Below are 19,714 nucleotides of genomic sequence, written 5' to 3'. Positions count from 1 at the left end.
CCCCCAACTGAGCTGTCCCTTGTCCCCCTTCCCTCCCATGAGGCTTGTGCGGCCTCAACTGTGCCATCCCTCAACCTTTCCCACCTATGGGGCTTGTGTGCTACCAACCACATTATCCCTTGTCTACCCCCTCCAAGGGACTTGTGTGGCCCAACTGTATTGTTCCCTGTTCTCCTCCTTCCCAACTGTACTGTCCCTCATCCACCGCCTTGAAGGGGCTTGAGTTGTTCCTTGTTCCCCCCTTGGGCTTGTGCAGTCCCAACTATGATGTTCTTTGTCCCCCCCAACCAAGTGGCTTATGCGGCCCAAACTGCGATGTCACTTGTTGTCCCCCACCCACCCAAGTGACTTGTGTGGCACCAACTGTACTGTCCCTCGTCCATCCCCTCCAAGGGGCTTGAGTTTTTCCTTTTTTCCTCCTTGGGCGTGTGCAGTCCCAACTATGATGTTCCTTGTCCACCCCCTCCAAAGGTCTTCTGCGGCCCCTAATGCACTGCCTCCCACCCGAACCAAGTGGCTTATGAGGCCCATACTATGATGTCCCTTGTGTCCCCCCCCTCCCCACTCAAGGGGCTTGTGTGTCCCCAATTGCGCTGTCCCTCATCCCCCCTCTCCAAAGAGTTTGTGTGGCCCCAATAGTGCTATCCCTCCCTACTCTCCAACCAGCAGCTTGTGCAGCCCCAACAATGCTGTCTCTCATCCATTGCCTCCAAGGGGTTTCTGCATTCTGCAGTTCCAACTGCGCTCTCCCTTGTCCCGCTCCCTCCAAGGGACACGCTGCCCTTATCACACTGTCTTCACTTATTGTACTATTAGTCTGTAAGCTCATATGAGCAGGACATGCATTCTATTGTTAGATTGTGAGCTCTTCGGGGCAGGATAACGTTCCTCTTGCTTTTCAGCTTTCTACAAAATATGAATAAAAATATACAGCAATCTGCAGCAGGACAGATTAGATCCAGGGTGTAGACCGATCGCCTGGTATGGGGTCAGAAAGGAATTTTTTTCCTCCCTGAGAAAAAAAAACAAAAAAAACTCTGGGAGGTTTCTTCGCCTTTCTCTGGATCTTTGGCTACAGTGGCTCCTAATTCAGACTAATAGTGGACTGCGGCAAGTTCTGTAGTGTCCTCTGGGTCTGAAGTCAGAGTCAGTGTGCCCATTATTTTATTATGTGCCAGTAATATTTCATTACAATGTTGCTTATTGCTAATTAAAAAAAAAAAAATGTTGGTGTCTGTCTTTTGTCTAAAACTCTAAAACTTACACAATAACACGATCACGATCGCTCCTGTTTCACAGTTTTGCAGTACATAGGGTGAAACCTGCAGCAAATCCAAAACAAACTAAAATCCACAGTGAAAAACTCCGACCAAAAACAAAACAAAACAAAAAAAGACATGCTGCAGATAGAAGATTGCACTGCTGGTTATTTTCCATGCAGCTTCTACATCTACATGAAATGTTTTCTCACCCACTTTGTGGTTTCTGAATACACTACCGATTTTGCACCCACTAATCCAGATGGAAAAGTTGCAGTGTACACATTACATGAGAACATATCCTGAAAACTGAAGATAAACCCATTCTGTTTACTACTAGAGATGAGCGAACACTAAAATGTTCGAGGTTCGAAATTCGATTCGAACAGCCGCTCAATGTTCGTGTGTTCGAACGGGTTTCGAACCCCATTATAGTCTATGGGGAACAGATACTCGTTAAGGGGGAAACCCAAATCCGTGTCTGGAGGGTCACCAAGTCCACTATGACACCCCAGGAAATGATGCCAACACCTCTGGAATGACACTGGGACAGCAGGGGAAGCATGTCTGGGGGCATCTAACACACCAAAGACCCTCTATTACCCCAACATCACAGCCTAACAACTACACACTTTACACACTCAATACCACCTCTCTGACAGTAGGAAAACACCTTGAAACATGTGTATTTGGCACTTGCAGTGAGGAGAGCTTGTCACCAGCAGTGAATTTGGCCCTTGTAGTAAGTTGAGGTTGGCACCAACATTTGTTTTGAAAATCAGGGTGGATTGAGCCTCTAACCAGCAGAGTTTGGGCAAATTCATGGTGGAGGGAGCCTCTAAACACCCCAGTTTGGGCAAATTCATGGTGGAGGGAGCCTCTAAAAACCCCAGTTTGGACCAATTCATGGTGGAGGGAGCCTCTAACCAGCCCAGTGTGGGCAAATTCATGGTGGAGGGAGCCTCTAAAAAACCCAGTTTGGACCAATTCATGGTGGAGGGAGCCTCTAACCAGCCCAGTTTGGGCAAATTCATGGTGGAGGGAGCCTCTAAAAAACCCAGTTTGGACCAATTCATGGTGGAGGGAGCCTCTAACCAGCCCAGTTTGGGCAAATTCATGGTGGAGGGAGCCTCTAAAAAACCCAGTTTGGACCAATTCATGGTGGAGGGAGCCTCTAACCAGCCCAGTTTGGGCAAATTCATGGTGGAGGGAGCCTCTAAACAGCCCAGTTTGGGCAAATTCATGGTGGAGGGAGCCTCTAAACAGCCCAGTTTGGGCAAATTCATGGTGGAGGGAGCCTCTAACCAGCCCAGTTTGGACCAATTAATGGTGGAGGGAGCCTCTAACCAGCCCAGTTTGGGCAAATTCATGGTGGAGGGAGCCTCTAAACAGCCCAGTTTGGACCAATTCATGGTGGAGGGAGCCTCTAAAAAACCCAGTTTGGACCAATTCATGGTGGAGGGAGCCTCTAAACAGCCCAGTTTGGGCAAATTCATGGTGGAGGGAGCCTCTAACCAGCCCAGTTTGGACCAATTCATGGTGGAGGGAGCCTCTAACCAGCCCAGTTTGGGCAAATTCATGGTGGAGGGAGCCTCTAAACAGCCCAGTTTGGACCAATTCATGGTGGAGGGAGCCTCTAAAAAACCCAGTTTGGACCAATTCATGGTGGAGGGAGCCTCTAAACAGCCCAGTTTGGGCAAATTCATGGTGGAGGGAGCCTCTAACCAGCCCAGTTTGGACCAATTAATGGTGGAGGGAGCCTCTAACCAGCCCAGTTTGGGCAAATTCATGGTGGAGGGAGCCTCTAAACAGCCCAGTTTGGACCAATTCATGGTGGAGGGAGCCTCTAAAAAACCCAGTTTGGACCAATTCATGGTGGAGGGAGCCTCTAAACAGCCCAGTTTGGGCAAATTCATGGTGGAGGGAGCCTCTAACCAGCCCAGTTTGGACCAATTCATGGTGGAGGGAGCCTCTAACCAGCCCAGTTTGGGCAAATTCATGGTGGAGGGAGCCTCTAAACAGCCCAGTTTGGACCAATTCATGGTGGAGGGAGCCTCTAAAAAACCCAGTTTGGACCAATTCATGGTGGAGGGAGCCTCTAAACAGCCCAGTTTGGGCAAATTCATGGTGGAGGGAGCCTCTAACCAGCCCAGTTTGGACCAATTCATGGTGGAGGGAGCCTCTAAACAGCCAAGTTTTGGGAAATTCATGGTGGAGGGAGCCTCTAACCAGCCCAGTTTGGACCAATTCATGGTGGAGGGAGCCTCTAAACAGCCCAGTTTGGGCAAATTCATGGTGGAGGGAGCCTCTAAAAAACCCAGTTTGGACCAATTCATGGTGGAGGGAGCCTCTAACCAGCCCAGTTTGGACCAATTAATGGTGGAGGGAGCCTCTAAACAGCCAAGTTTGGACCAATTCATGGTGGAGGGAGCCTCTAAAAACCCCAGTTTGGACCAATTCATGGTGGAGGGAGCCTCTAACCAGCCCAGTTTGGGCAAATTCATGGTGGAGGGAGCCTCTAACCAGCCCAGTTTGGACCAATTAATGGTGGAGGGAGCCTCTAAACAGCCAAGTTTGGACCAATTCATGGTGGAGGGAGCCTCTAAAAACCCCAGTTTGGACCAATTCATGGTGGAGGGAGCCTCTAACCAGCCCAGTTTGGGCAAATTCATGGTGGAGGGAGCCTCTAAACAGCCCAGTTTGGGCACATTCATGGTGGAGGGAGCCTCTAACCAGCCCAGTTTGGACCAATTAATGGTGGAGGGAGCCGCTAAACAGCCCAGTTTGGACCAATTCATGGTGGAGGGAGCCTCTAAAAACCCCAGTTTGGACCAATTCATGGTGGAGGGAGCCTCTAAAAAACCCAGTTTGGACCGATTCATGGTGGAGGGAGCCTCTAAACAGCCCAGTTTGGGCACATTCATGGTGGAGGGAGCCTCTAACCAGCCCAGTTTGGACCAATTAATGGTGGAGGGAGCCTCTAAAAAACCCAGTTTGGACCAATTCATGGTGGAGGGAGCCTCTAAACAGCCCAGTTTGGGCAAATTCATGGTGGAGGGAGCCTCTAACCAGCCCAGTTTGGACCAATTCATGGTGGAGGGAGCCTCTAACCAGCCCAGTTTGGGCAAATTCATGGTGGAGGGAGCCTCTAAACAGCCCAGTTTGGACCAATTCATGGTGGAGGGAGCCTCTAAAAAACCCAGTTTGGACCAATTCATGGTGGAGGGAGCCTCTAAACAGCCCAGTTTGGGCAAATTCATGGTGGAGGGAGCCTCTAACCAGCCCAGTTTGGACCAATTCATGGTGGAGGGAGCCTCTAAACAGCCAAGTTTTGGGAAATTCATGGTGGAGGGAGCCTCTAACCAGCCCAGTTTGGACCAATTCATGGTGGAGGGAGCCTCTAAACAGCCCAGTTTGGGCAAATTCATGGTGGAGGGAGCCTCTAAAAAACCCAGTTTGGACCAATTCATGGTGGAGGGAGCCTCTAACCAGCCCAGTTTGGACCAATTAATGGTGGAGGGAGCCTCTAAACAGCCAAGTTTGGACCAATTCATGGTGGAGGGAGCCTCTAAAAACCCCAGTTTGGACCAATTCATGGTGGAGAGAGCCTCTAACCAGCCCAGTTTGGGCAAATTCATGGTGGAGGGAGCCTCTAACCAGCCCAGTTTGGACCAATTAATGGTGGAGGGAGCCTCTAAACAGCCAAGTTTGGACCAATTCATGGTGGAGGGAGCCTCTAAAAACCCCAGTTTGGACCAATTCATGGTGGAGGGAGCCTCTAACCAGCCCAGTTTGGACCAATTCATGGTGGAGGGAGCCTCTAAACAGCCCAGTTTGGGCAAATTCATGGTGGAGGGAGCCTCTAACCAGCCCAGTTTGGACCAATTCATGGTGGAGGGAGCCTCTAAACAGCCAAGTTTTGGGAAATTCATGGTGGAGGGAGCCTCTAACCAGCCCAGTTTGGACCAATTCATGGTGGAGGGAGCCTCTAAACAGCCCAGTTTGGGCAAATTCATGGTGGAGGGAGCCTCTAAAAAACCCAGTTTGGACCAATTCATGGTGGAGGGAGCCTCTAACCAGCCCAGTTTGGACCAATTAATGGTGGAGGGAGCCTCTAAACAGCCAAGTTTGGACCAATTCATGGTGGAGGGAGCCTCTAAAAACCCCAGTTTGGACCAATTCATGGTGGAGGGAGCCTCTAACCAGCCCAGTTTGGGCAAATTCATGGTGGAGGGAGCCTCTAACCAGCCCAGTTTGGACCAATTAATGGTGGAGGGAGCCTCTAAACAGCCAAGTTTGGACCAATTCATGGTGGAGGGAGCCTCTAAAAACCCCAGTTTGGACCAATTCATGGTGGAGGGAGCCTCTAACCAGCCCAGTTTGGGCAAATTCATGGTGGAGGGAGCCTCTAAACAGCCCAGTTTGGGCACATTCATGGTGGAGGGAGCCTCTAACCAGCCCAGTTTGGACCAATTAATGGTGGAGGGAGCCGCTAAACAGCCCAGTTTGGACCAATTCATGGTGGAGGGAGCCTCTAAAAACCCCAGTTTGGACCAATTCATGGTGGAGGGAGCCTCTAAAAAACCCAGTTTGGACCGATTCATGGTGGAGGGAGCCTCTAACCAGCCCAGTTTGGACCAATTAATGGTGGAGGGAGCCTCTAAACAGCCAAGTTTGGACCAATTCATGGTGGAGGGAGCCTCTAAAAACCCCAGTTTGGACCAATTCATGGTGGAGGGAGCCTCTAACCAGCCCAGTTTGGGCAAATTCATGGTGGAGGGAGCCTCTAAACAGCCCAGTTTGGGCAAATTCATGGTGGAGGGAGCCTCTAACCAGCCCAGTTTGGACCAATTAATGGTGGAGGGAGCCGCTAACCAGCCCAGTTTGGACCAATTAATGGTGGAGGGAGCCTCTAAACAGCCAAGTTTGGACCAATTAATGGTGGAGGGAGCCGCTAAACAGCCCAGTTTGGACCAATTCATGGTGGAGGGAGCCTCTAAAAACCCCAGTTTGGACCAATTCATGGTGGAGGGAGCCTCTAAAAAACCCAGTTTGGACCAATTCATGGTGGAGGGAGCCTCTAACCAGCCCAGTTTGGACCAATTAATGGTGGAGGGAGCCTCTAAACAGCCAAGTTTGGACCAATTAATGGTGGAGGGAGCCGCTAAACAGCCCAGTTTGGACCAATTCATGGTGGAGGGAGCCTCTAACCAGCCCAGTTTGGACCAATTAATGGTGGAGGGAGCCTCTAAACAGCCAAGTTTGGACCAATTAATGGTGGAGGGAGCCGCTAAACAGCCCAGTTTGGACCAATTCATGGTGGAGGGAGCCTCTAAAAACCCCAGTTTGGACCAATTCATGGTGGAGGGAGCCTCTAAACAGCCCAGTTTAGGCAAATTCATGGTGGAGGGAGCCTCTAACCAGCAGAGTTGGTGGAAATCAGGGTGGAGGGAGCCTCTAACCAGCAGAGTTGGGGGAAATCAGGGTGGAGGGAGCCTAGTATTAGCAGAATTGTGCACCAATTGGTGGATGAGTATGAGGATGCGGAGGAATTGGAGAGGTTGAGTACAGACATGGAGTTTCATGTTGGGGTGCTTTACACAGGTGGGCACAAAAATGACGGCTCTACCCAGTGGTGGTTCATTTTTATCAAAGTGAGCCGGTCGGCACTCTCAGCTGACAGACGGGTGCGCTTGTCAGTGATGATGCCACCGGCTGCACTGAACACCCTCTCAGATAGGACGCTGGCGGCAGGACAGGACAGCACCTCCAAGGCATATAGGGCAAGTTCAAGCCACAGGTCCAACTTCGACACCCAATACGTGTAGGGCGCAGAGGGGTCGGAGAGGACAGGGCTGTGGTCGGAAAGGTATTCCCGCAACATGCGCCTATACTTCTCACGCCTGGTGACACTAGGACCCTCCGTGGCGGCACTTTGGCGAGGGGGTGCCATCAAGGTGTCCCAGACCTTAGACAGTGTGCCCCTCGTTTGTGTGGACCGGTGAGAACTTGGTTGCCTACTGGAGGAACTGCCCTCCCTGCCGCCAACGTCACATGCTGGAAACATCTCCATCATATTCTGCACCAATTGCCTGTGGCAAGCATTGATGCGATTGGCCCTCCCCTCTACCGGAATAAAAGACGAGATGTTGTTTTTATACCGGGGGTCAAGGATAGCAAAGATCCAGTACTGGTTGTCCTCCATGATTTTGACAATACGCTTGTCGGTTGTAAAGCACCCCAACATGAACTCAGCCATGTCTGCCACAGTGTTAGTTGGCATGACTCCTCTGGCCCCACCGGAAAGTTCAATCTCCATTTCCTCCTCATCCTCCATGTCTACCCATCCGCGCTGCAACAATGGGACGATTCGAAGTTGCCCGGAAGCCTCCTGTATCACCATCACATCATCGGACAACTCTTCTTCCTCCTCCTCCTCCTCCTCCTCCATTAAACGCAGTGAAGCGGACAGATGTGTGGACCTACTCTCCAGCTGTGACGGATCGGATGCTATCCCTAACTCCTCTGTGTGATCTGAGTTATCCCTGATGTCAATCAGGGATTCTCTCAGAACACACAAGAGCGGGATTGTAAGGCTCACCATCGCATCCTCAGAGCTCACCCTCCTTGTGGACTCCTCAAAGACCCGTAGGATGTCACAAAGGTCTCTCATCCATGGCCACTCATGGATGTGAAACTGAGGCAGCTGACTTTGTGGCACCCTAGGGTTTTGTAGCTGGTATTCCATCAAAGGTCTCTGCTGCTCAACCACTCTATTCAACATCTGAAACGTTGAGTTCCAGCGTGTGGGGACGTCGCACAAAAGCCGGTGTTGTGGCACATGCAGGCGTTGCTGGAGAGATTTTAAGCTAGCAGCGGCTACTGTCGACTTGCGAAAGTGGGCGCACATGCGCCGCACTTTCACCAGTAGCTCTGGAACATTGGGGTAGCTCTTTAGGAAACGTTGCACCACTAGGTTGAAGACGTGGGCCAGGCATGGAACATGTTGGAGTCCGGCAAGCTCCAGAGCTGCTACCAGGTTCCGGCCGTTATCACAAACGACCATGCCTGGGCCCAGGTGCAGCGGCTCAAACCATATTGCCGTCTCATCGAGGAGGGCATCCCTCACCTCGGAGGCAGTGTGCTGTCTGTCCCCCAAGCTGATCAGCTTCAGCACAGCCTGCTGACGTCTACCAACGCCAGTGCTGCAACGTTTCCAACTCGTAGCTGGGGTCAATCTAACAGCGGAGGAGGAGGCGGTGGCGGAGGAGGAGGCGGTGGCGGAGGAGGAGGCGGTAGAGGAGGAGGAGGAGGGGGGTGTTCTTCTCGTGTCCCTGCCAGGAATGTTAGGCGGGGAGACGAGGTACACCGGGCCAGTTTGGGAAGCAGTCCCAGCCTCAACTACATTCACCCAGTGTGCCGTCAGTGAAATGTAGCGTCCCTGTCCGCATGCACTTGTCCACGCGTCGGTGGTCAAGTGGACCTTTGTGCAAAGCGCGGAACTAAGGGCCCGCCTGATGTTGAGTGACACGTGCTGGTGCAAGGCGGGGACGGCACACCGGGAGAAGTAGTGACGGCTAGGGACGGCATAGCGAGGTGCCGCAGTTGCCATCAGGTCCAGGAAGGCGGGAGTTTCAACAAGCCGGAACGCCAACATCTCCTGGGCCAGCAGTTTAGCGATGTTGGCGTTCAAGGCTTGCGCGTGTGGGTGGTTAGCAGTATATTTCTGCCGCCGCTCCAATGTCTGAGAGATGGTGGGTTGTTGTAAAGAAACGCCTGATGGTGCCTTTGATGGTGCAGGAGAAGGAGATAAGACAGGACCAGGGGAGGATGAGGTAGAAGTCAACAAAGTGGCGGAGGCAGATGAAGTGGTGTCCTGGCTCGTCCTCTGGAGTGCATCGCCAGCACAGTCAGCAGTGGCAGTGGCAGAGGCAGAGGCAGTGGCAGAGGCAGTGGCAGTGGCGTGAACGGCAGGCGGCCTTTTTCCTGCCGTTGCTGCCTGCCACTGATTCCAGTGCTTGGATTCCAAATGACGGCGCATTGAAGTGGTGGACAGGTTGCTCTTCTCAGAGCCCCTAATCAATTTCGAGAGGCAAATTGTGCAGACAACACTATATCTGTCCTCGGCGCATTCCTTGAAAAAACTCCACACCTTCGAGAAACGTGCCCTCGAGGTGGGAGTTTTTCGGGGCTGGGTACGAACTGGAACATCTTGGGAGATTCCGGGTGTGGCCTGGCTTCGCCTAAGCTGCTGACCTCTGCCTCTGCCTCTAGCTACCCTTTTTGGTGCTGCACCTGCCTCAACATCCACACTACTTTCCCCGCTTGACATCCCCCCTGTCCAGGTCGGGTCAGTGTCCTCATCATCCACCACTTCCTCTTCCAACTCCTGTCTCATCTCCTCCTCCCGCACAATGCGCCGGTCAACTGGATGCCCTGACGGCAACTGCGTCACATCATCGTCGATGAGGGTGGGTTGCTGGTCATCCACCACCAAATCGAACGGAGATGGAGGAGACTCTAGTGTTTGAGCATCTGGACACAGATGCTCCTCTGTTAGGTTCGTGGAATCGTGACGTGGAGAGGCAGGTTGAGGGACAATGAAAGGAGCGGAGAACAGCTCTGGGGAGCAGGGACAGTTTGGGTTATTGTTCTGTAAAGCTTCGGAATTTTGGGAGGAAGGAAGACAAGACTGTTGGGTAATAGGAGGAGAGGAGGCAGAGTCTGACTGGCTGCTGGACAATGTGCTGTAAGCGTTCTCTGACAGCCATTGCAAGACCTGTTCCTGGTTCTCGGGCCTACTAAGGTTTGTACCCTGCAGTTTAGTTAATGTGGCAAGCAACCCTGGCACTGTGGAGTGGCGCAATGCTTGCTGCCCCACAGGAGTAGGCACGGGACGCCCTGTGGCTTCACTGCTACCTTGCTCCCCAGAACCATTCCCCCGACCTCGCCCACGGCCTCGTCCACGTCCCTTTCCGGGAGCCTTGCGCATTTTGAATTCCTAGTTAGAAATTGGCACTGTATACCAGTAGTAAAAATTGTGGGTGTACGTAACCCCAATATATTCTTTGAATTCCCAGTCAGACACTGGCACTATATGGCAGTAGCAAGAAATGAGGGTATTTGTATTCCCAATATATTCTTTGAATTCCCAGTCAGACAATGGCACTGTATACCAGTAGTAAAAATTGTGGGTGCACGTAACCACAATATATTCTTTGAATTCCCAGTCAGACACTGGCACTATATGGCAGTAGCAAGAAATGAGGGTATTTGTATTCCCAATATATTCTTTGAATTCCCAGTCAGACAATGGCACTGTATACCAGTAGTAAAAATTGTGGGTGCACGTAACCCCAATATATTCTTTGAATTACCAGTCAGAAACTGGCACTATATGGCAGTAGCAAGAAATGAGGGTATTTGTATTCCCAATATATTCTTTGAATTCCCAGTCAGACAATGGCACTGTATACCAGTAGTAAAAATTGTGGGTGCACGTAACCACAATATATTCTTTGAATTACCAGTCAGAAACTGGCACTATATGGCAGTAGCAAGAAATGAGGGTATTTGTATTCCCAATATATTCTTTGAATTCCCAGTCAGACAATGGCACTGTATACCAGTAGTAAAAATTGTGGGTGCACGTAACCACAATATATTCTTTGAATTACCAGTCAGAAACTGGCACTATATGGCAGTAGCAAGAAATGAGGGTATTTGTATTCCCAATATATTCTTTGAATTCCCAGTCAGACAATGGCACTGTATACCAGTAGTAAAAATTGTGGGTGCACGTAACCACAATATATTCTTTGAATTACCAGTCAGAAACTGGCACTATATGGCAGTAGCAAGAAATGAGGGTATTTGTATTCCCAATATATTCTTTGAATTCCCAGTCAGACAATGGCACTGTATACCAGTAGTAAAAATTGTGGGTGCACGTAACCACAATATATTCTTTGAATTACCAGTCAGAAACTGGCACTATATGGCAGTAGCAAGAAATGAGGGTATTTGTATTCCCAATATATTCTTTGAATTCCCAGTCAGACAATGGCACTGTATACCAGTAGTAAAAATTGTGGGTGCACGTAACCACAATATATTCTTTGAATTACCAGTCAGAAACTGGCACTATATGGCAGTAGCAAGAAATGAGGGTATTTGTATTCCCAATATATTCTTTGAATTCCCAGTCAGACAATGGCACTGTATACCAGTAGTAAAAATTGTGGGTGCACGTAACCACAATATATTCTTTGAATTACCAGTCAGAAACTGGCACTATATGGCAGTAGCAAGAAATGAGGGTATTTGTATTCCCAATATATTCTTTGAATTCCCAGTCAGACAATGGCACTGTATACCAGTAGTAAAAATTGTGGGTGCACGTAACCACAATATATTCTTTGAATTACCAGTCAGAAACTGGCACTATATGGCAGTAGCAAGAAATGAGGGTATTTGTATTCCCAATATATTCTTTGAATTCCCAGTCAGACAATGGCACTGTATACCAGTAGTAAAAATTGTGGGTGCACGTAATCCCAATATATTCTTTGAATTCCCAGTCAGACACTGGCACTATATGGCAGTAGCAAGAAATGAGGGTATTTGTATTCCCAATATATTCTTTGAATTCCCAGTCAGACAATGGCACTGTATACCAGTAGTAAAAATTGTGGGTGCACGTAACCCCAATATATTCTTTGAATTACCAGTCAGAAACTGGCACTATATGGCAGTAGCAAGAAATGAGGGTATTTATAACCCCAATATATTCTTTGAATTCCCAGTCAGACAATGGCACTGTATACCAGTAGTAAAAATTGTGGGTGCACGTAACCCCAATATATTCTTTGAATTACCAGTCAGAAACTGGCACTATATGGCAGTAGCAAGAAATGAGGGTATTTGTATTCCCAATATATTCTTTGAATTCCCAGTCAGACAATGGCACTGTATACCAGTAGTAAAAATTGTGGGTGCACGTAACCCCAATATATTCTTTGAATTACCAGTCAGAAACTGGCACTATATGGCAGTAGCAAGAAATGAGGGTATTTATAACCCCAATATATTCTTTGAATTCCCAGTCAGACAATGGCACTGTATACCAGTAGTAAAAATTGTGGGTGCACGTAACCCCAATATATTCTTTGAATTACCAGTCAGAAACTGGCACTATATGGCAGTAGCAAGAAATGAGGGTATTTGTATTCCCAATATATTCTTTGAATTCCCAGTCAGACAATGGCACTGTATACCAGTAGTAAAAATTGTGGGTGCACGTAACCACAATATATTCTTTGAATTACCAGTCAGAAACTGGCACTATATGGCAGTAGCAAGAAATGAGGGTATTTGTATTCCCAATATATTCTTTGAATTCCCAGTCAGACAATGGCACTGTATACCAGTAGTAAAAATTGTGGGTGCACGTAACCCCAATATATTCTTTGAATTACCAGTCAGAAACTGGCACTATATGGCAGTAGCAAGAAATGAGGGTATTTGTATTCCCAATATATTCTTTGAATTCCCAGTCAGACAATGGCACTGTATACCAGTAGTAAAAATTGTGGGTGCACGTAACCCCAATATATTCTTTGAATTACCAGTCAGAAACTGGCACTATATGGCAGTAGCAAGAAATGAGGGTATTTATAACCCCAATATATTCTTTGAATTCCCAGTCAGACAATGGCACTGTATACCAGTAGTAAAAATTGTGGGTGCACGTAACCCCAATATATTCTTTGAATTCCCAGTCAGACACTGGCACTATATGGCAGTAGCAAGAAATGAGGGTATTTGTATTCCCAATATATTCTTTGAATTCCCAGTCAGACAATGGCACTGTATACCAGTAGTAAAAATTGTGGGTGCACGTAACCCCAATATATTCTTTGAATTCCCAGTCAGACACTGGCACTATATGGCAGTAGCAAGAAATGAGGGTATTTGTATTCCCAATATATTCTTTGAATTCCCAGTCAGACAATGGCACTGTATACCAGTAGTAAAAATTGTGGGTGCACGTAACCCCAATATATTCTTTGAATTACCAGTCAGAAACTGGCACTATATGGCAGTAGCAAGAAATGAGGGTATTTATAACCCCAATATATTCTTTGAATTCCCAGTCAGACAATGGCACTGTATACCAGTAGTAAAAATTGTGGGTGCACGTAACCCCAATATATTCTTTGAATTACCAGTCAGAAACTGGCACTATATGGCAGTAGCAAGAAATGAGGGTATTTATAACCCCAATATATTCTTTGAATTCCCAGTCAGACAATGGCACTGTATACCAGTAGTAAAAATTGTGGGTGTATATAGCCCCAATTCTATTGCTAGGGGACTTGCAGGGTATTTCTGGGGTGAAGGTGGGGGGGCACACCGTTGGAACGGGTATCGGGGTATATATCGGGTATACGGGAATACACTGACAGTGTATTCCATTCAGGATCCTGGGAAAGCTGGGTTGCGGCGATTGAGCCCGTCAGTGCCACGTTACACTGACAAGCTTCTCCCTGGAATTTAGCTCTTATAAGAGCTGTTGGTTGTCTTCTCCTTCCTATCCTAGCCTGTCCCTGCCTACCCAGAATCTAAGCCCTAGCTAGCTGGACGGAAACCTCCGTCCTCGGTGAATTGCAAGCTCAGAATGACGCGAACCTGGGCGGCGCTGTTCTTTTAAATTAGAGGTCACATGTTTTCGGCAGCCAATGGGTTTTGCCTACTTTTCTCAACGTCACCGGTGTCGTAGTTCCTGTCCCACCTACCCTGCGCTGTTATTGGAGCAAAAAAGGCGCCAGGGAAGGTGGGAGGGGAATCGAGTAATGGCGCACTTTACCACGCGGTGTTCGATTCGATTCGAACATGCCGAACAGCCTAATATCCGATCGAACATGAGTTCGATAGAACACTGTTCGCTCATCTCTATTTACTACACCTCAGATCCCATTCAAGCCAATGAGGGCTGAGCTGCAGTAACCCTGCAAACCACTACACAGTGTACAGAGCTGTATGATTCTGGCTCTGTACAAGGCTAGTCCTGGCGGCTGCAGATATCGGCTGATCAGTTGCAGGGACACCTAAGTGATCCTAAGAATAGGTCACCAATAGAGATGGGTGAAACGGTTCACCAGGACCCGGGTTTTCGTCCCAAATATTACAAAACTGATGAACAAATTGAGATTTGTCTCGGATGAACTAAAATGGCTGCCACAATATAGTCTGGGGTCTCTTCCCAAAGTATGATAGGTACAAGTATGACCCAAAAGTATGATAGGTGTAGGCCCAGGGGAGGTGAAAAAGAAAAATTCATACTCCTCTTCACTACCACTTTTGGGCCTCCTTGTAGCATCTGTCGCTCTTCTGTGACATATTTGGCCTGGGCTCAGCACTGAGGCCTGTGATTGACCTCGGTAGTGACCTTGGCATGGCAAGCATCATGATGTCATGACACTCGGCATGCCCATGTGACCGCTGGTGGTCTCAGCTGTGGAAGAAGAGCGCCAGACATTACCATGAGGGCGCCAGATGCCTCACGGAGGCTCAAAGAGGTAATGGGAGGTGAGTATGAATGTATTTTTTTAAAATTATTTTGCACATCTCCCCTGGGCCTACACCTATTATACTCTGGGGTTTGTAGGATAAGGGGTGGTTTTGTGCTCTGGATAAGGGGTGGTCATCTGGTCACCATATAACATTTAGTTACTGTCATGTGCTAAGCTCAGTGTAATAACTCACCTATAACATATGTTACATGGTATAGTTTTTTACATAATGAATTTATGGTGTAATATCTATGGCCGTGGATTCTCAGTCCCATCACAGTATCCACAGTCATTGCGCTGCTGCCACTTACCGATTTGCACTCTGTTGTTTGTTTTGTGTGCCATCAAAGTCAAAATGACCATATAAACACTCCACAAATTCGGCAATAGGCTCCTTGTAGGTGTGAGATTCCTGTAGAGGTAACACATGATATATATATATATATAGGCAGCACTATCAGGTAATGAGCAGCTCCCACCGTACAGTGAAGATGGCGCCACACACCAGACATACAGATGACAGCATCCATTAGCAGCGCTGTGCATCTCTAGTGATGGCCGACAACATAGTCACGGCAACCAATCCGAGCTCAGCTTTCATTTCTTAATCTGCTCTGGAAATATAAAAGCTGCGCTGTGATTGGTTGTTTTGGACAACATGGTGGTTCCTTATATTAGACTACTTCTAAACAGAATTGTGATGTTCTCACCTGCTGGATCACCTTCACCAGATCTTTCAGGACCTGCCATCCGTTCCTTACATTCTTGTAGGTGATGACGGCTGTGGTCAGGTATCAGAGAATGTGCGGACATATGGTGTGAAAGGTCTTCAGGGACCTGAGTGGAGAAATAAAAATGTTGTTAGCTAAATACCATACCTCCCAAGTTTTAAAGGACAGAAAGAGGAACAAAATAATAGCGGGCTGTGTCAAATTTAGCTCCACCTACTTCTAAATTGACCTCTCCCATTCCCATCCATTTCTCATTGGGTACACCCTGCACCCCACATCTCTCCCCCCACAGTACACTCTGCAAACCACATCTCCCCCTCATACACAGTACACCTTGCACCACACATCTCTCCCCGTACACATTCCACCCTGCACCCCACATCTCTCCCGCCCACTTTTCTCCATCTTCCTGCACTGCACGGGATACAAAGACACTCCTACCTAGTCACGTGACCGACTGATGTCACACAGGTCCTTCTGTGTACTTTATTCAGCCTTTTAACTGGGATAAGAGCTAGTGGTGATCAGGGGGAAGTTTGTTAACAAGCAAAACACTTCAGGGGCAATGCGGGACATGCAGTAAGCAGTCCAGGACTGCAGGACAGAAGTCTAAAATCGGGACTGTCCCACGGGATCCGGGATGGTTGGGAACTATGATGCATGTGCTGTTCTAACAGAGGGGCTATTTGCCATGCATGAGTGATTTCTATTAGAAGGAATAGCCAATGAGACAGGGAAATGTGGTTTTCGCTAATGAAGCAGACAGTCACATGTTCCATAGTAAAGATAACAATGCTATGGAACTATTGAAATGTGGGCACATATGAGGCATAAAGTGTCACAGTTGCTGGGCAGATGATGTTTTGGGGGTGGGGTTGTTTGTTTTTTGTCTGATTACTAAAGTTTAAAAAAATATATATACATGAGTCCCTTTGCAAATATCCGGTGACACATGCGCAAATGAACGGCGGCAAGAAAACTTCCGGTTCCGAAGTGAATTCAGTGAATTTACCCATGTTCTGACCCGGTCAAGATCATTTATATTAGATAGGAGGTACGACGTTTCGTGGTTGCGACGAGCCTGCTGCAGAACCTCATTTGCTGAATGCTATACAGTGTATAGCATTCGGCAAATGAACGCTGATTCTGCAGCAGGCTCGTCCTTGCTAGGAGCAGACAAGCGTGCTGTTACCAGCTGCCTTTTTCTGATTGGAATGAATAGACCAGCGTTGATTGGCCAGTCAACGCTGGTTCTGCCGGTGGCTCGTCTGAGGAGGCGGAGTCTAAGATCGGACTTTTCATTCCAATGAGAAAAAGGCAGATGGTAACAGCACGCTTGCCTGCTCCTAGCAAGGACGAGCCTGCTGCAGAATCAGCGTTCATTTGCCGAATGCTATACACTGTATAGCATTCAGCAAATGAGGTTCTGCAGCAGGCCCGTCGTAACCACAAAACAGTATGCCTATCCCCCAGGGTGCTGGACTTCTTACCCCCTGCTCCCCCGATGCAGCTGATGACACAGTAGCACATGACATGACACTTTGGCTCGGGCACTGGCTGTGGCCTCCCCCGCTCTCCTCCTCTCTCTTCTCACAACATATAGCATCCCTGCCTGTCTTATGTTTGCTAGTTGCTAGACATGGCAAACTCTCAAAACCGGAAAGCGATCTTCGACCGGAACTAGGAACGACGGGATATTATCCTTATTATTATTATTGTTGTTGCCAGGGGACTCATGTATACGTTGGGAAAACCCCTGAATGGAGTTTACATTACTTACAATAAAAAGGGCATAAAGTTTCTACATAGCAGGAGGATGTTACATGCAGAGGATGTTCCCTAACCTATTTGTTGTATATACCTGTAGATGAGATGATTTTCACATGTGTGCATGCGTCCAATATATCCATGTGTAGCAGTGTCACAATGCTACCACGGATACGAGGCTTGTGGTGGGCCTTGGCACTTTGGGAGGAGTATTGATTGCCCTGCTTCCCCAGCGTCCTGTGAGCATCAGATACTGGATTGGACACAGATAAGTATGGGGCAGTTTAAGATTAGGTGAAAGTAATTCAGATATTTGTACAATGAGGTCCAGAGGAAGCACAGTGTGAAATGGTGGAGGGTGGAGGGGTGGGGGGGTTGTTTCAGTTGGTTGGTCACTGCTCTTAAGGGGACACTATCATTAAAACAATATTTTTTTTTTCTAGATAACAGGTAGGAATAGCCTTAAGAAAGTCTATTCTTCTCCTACCTTTAGATGTCTTCTCCGTGCCGCTGTTCAGTAGAAATCCAGATTTTCTTCAGTATGCAAATTAGTTATCCCGTAGCACTCAAACTGCAATGCTTGCGAGAGAACTCTCCAGTGCCGCCTCCATCTTCTTCAGGAACGGCCTCTTTTCGAGTCTTTTTCTGGCGCTGGGGGTCAAACTTCTAGGCCTCGGGCAGAGCCGACTGCGCATGCCCGCCTGGTGTACGCGGCTATTTTTTTGTGGCCGTTTAGCCCCAGCTTACTGTGTAAGTGGCCACAAGAAAATGTCCGCTTACACCAGGCGGGCATGCGCAGTCGGCTCTGCCCGACGGCAGAGTCGACTGCACATGCCTAGAAGTTTGAAGCCAACGCCAGAAGAAGACACGGGGAGAGGCCGTTCCAGAAGAAGATAGAGGCGTCGCTGGAGAGTTCTCTCGCGGCATTGGGGACACCCCCAGTGCTGTTTGAGCACTTGGGACCGCCCCCAGTGCTGCGAGATAACTCATTTGCATACAGAAGAAAACCGGGATTTCTACCGAATGGTGGCGTGGAGAAGACATCTAAAGGAAGGAGAAGAATAGCTTTTCTTAAGGCTATTCCTACATGTTATTGAGAAAAAAAATGTTGTTTTAATGATAGGATCCCTTTAATACTCAGGAATGGTACAGGCTAGAGAGAAAATTACAACTGTGCTAAAATCAGTGGAGCAGGGCCTATTAACAGATGCTAAGAACTTAAAGATGACTTTTCACCTCCTCTAATAATTTAAGAGGAACTATGCTCCTGTTCTTTCAATGCTGCCATTAGTTTCCTCTTTAGTGCCGCCTCCCCTGCACAGCTGAGGAGAGAGACTGTGGCTGTGACACAGGAGGGAGTGCTTCATATGGTTGCATCTCATGCTGTATACCACTCAGAAGTCAGCTGGAACAAATTTCTTTAATAAGATATATTGCAAAGTTTCTTATATTCACCTACATTATTCATTTATGGAAAGTAGTTTATGATTGGAGGTATACTTTAAGAGTGTAATAATTGAGCTACTTGTTCCATGTAAGATCTCCTCAAAAGACAAAAGGGCCGTCCCTCTATTTGTAAAGAAACAAAAAGTTTATTCTCCAGAGCTGGCAAGGCTTCTTCACTGTAAGAATCTGTGGAATAGCCCACCCCAGGACCTGGTCACAGCAACAACAGCATTGATGCTTAAAAAAATGTATACTTACTTCCTTCATTCGTCCCTTCAGTTATGTCCTTCCCAATCCCTTGGTTAAACTTGATGGACATTTTTTTTTTCAACCATACTATGGTATGGTAACGAATGCCTGGCTGTAGCTTTTCTACATGGGTCATTGTATGGCCGTAGCCTAGAGAGCTATAACTTTTTAATAGGGAACTAGAATTATTGCAGCATTATCAATCCAAAGGGAAGTAAGAATTAATATTTACCATTTTACCTCCTGAATTGCTTTATGCTTCCCTATTATTCTAATAGGGAAGCAACCACTTTGCCGATGCGTCTTTACTGCGAGAATGGCCAACTGATCATGATGGTAGATCTAAATCGATCCGACACAGTCTTTATGGTGATCATTATAGCAGCTCCACTTCAAAAGAAAAATATGAAGTAGACAATACAAAAAAATTGTTTTGTTTTTTTTTATGATCTAATACAAAATGTAAAACCTTTCTTTCTGCCATAAAATACACACATGTACATAATAAGCTAAAAAGAAGTTTGACTTGAATGTGCAAAAAATAGTCACTAAAAATATTCTCGTCATTAGGTTCCAAATTTGTGCAGGTATTAAAGGGCTGCCACAAAGCACTATTGTATTCCATAGCTGTCCATTTTATTTCCCTTTTGCATCAATATCTTTGGGAAGTCTCCAGAAAATAAAAGTA

The sequence above is a fragment of the Leptodactylus fuscus genome, chromosome 5 (genome assembly GCF_031893055.1).
Source record: "Leptodactylus fuscus isolate aLepFus1 chromosome 5, aLepFus1.hap2, whole genome shotgun sequence".
In the NCBI taxonomy this organism is placed as follows: Eukaryota; Metazoa; Chordata; class Amphibia; order Anura; family Leptodactylidae; genus Leptodactylus; species Leptodactylus fuscus.
Note: the sequence above shows the minus strand (reverse complement) of the source record.